The sequence below is a fragment of the Numida meleagris genome, chromosome 6, assembly GCF_002078875.1.
Source record: "Numida meleagris isolate 19003 breed g44 Domestic line chromosome 6, NumMel1.0, whole genome shotgun sequence".
Taxonomy (NCBI): Eukaryota; Metazoa; Chordata; class Aves; order Galliformes; family Numididae; genus Numida; species Numida meleagris.
Genome location: NC_034414.1, coordinates 14,327,579 through 14,328,290, shown reverse-complemented (window position 1 = coordinate 14,328,290; position 712 = coordinate 14,327,579). Strand labels below are relative to the sequence as shown.

At 51.7% G+C, this 712-nt stretch overlaps 1 long non-coding RNA gene across 1 annotated transcript in view; it reads left to right on the top strand.

Annotated features, from left to right (window-relative positions):
• The window catches only part of LOC110401452, a 1,258-nt gene extending 747 nt beyond the window's left edge, over nucleotides 1-511 (top strand). Inside the window, exon 2 of the long non-coding RNA XR_002440389.1 lies at nucleotides 115-511. This is a non-coding gene — a long non-coding RNA (uncharacterized LOC110401452). The remainder of the gene's footprint in view (nucleotides 1-114) is intronic.

The window sequence follows — 712 nt, the reverse complement described above, 5'->3', positions numbered from 1 at the left end:
CGCTTGGTCCTTGCTGGAGGGAGGTGCTTTACTCCAGATAAAAAGGGCTTGAGGGAGAATTTGCCCCATTTGCCTCATTCTGTTATTTTTCCCTCTCTTTTTCTCGTATTTCAGGCACAACCGAAGATCGGTTGCATCCCAGCGATGTGTTTTGAACGCAAAATATACTTGCACACGTCGTAATTTTTGCTCAAACGTTTTCCAAGACCCGTAATTGCCATCTCAGGCCAAGCGCAAAACTCAAACTAAGCAGATTTCTGCCAGAGCAATGAGTCCATCAAGAAGGAGAGGCTTTTCCCCCGACCCGCTGTTGTTTTAAACGCCCAAAGAACTGCTTTCAGCATCAACCGGTGCTCGCCTGCTGGAGACAGACACCGCTGTGGGGCAGTGCGAGGCTGGAGGTGTGCGCAGTGGCGTGCTGTGTGCTGCAGCGATCGCTCTGCAGCTCTGCCTGAGGGATGAAGGGAAAACAGCACCAAAACACGCGTTGAATAAAATCCCTCTGTACAGAGCATGAGTCAAAGTCAGGGGATGGGAGGAGCGGGACCTTTGTACTGGGCACGGAGCGATCACGCTGCATGATGCTGGAGGCTCTGTAGGGACAGCTCTGCACAGGGCTGAGGGCTCTCAGCTCCGGACTCTTTCTCCCTACCCCTGTGCAGGGTTTTGTTGCTAGGATTTTTTGTTTTGTTTTCTATGCTGCTGAAATCGG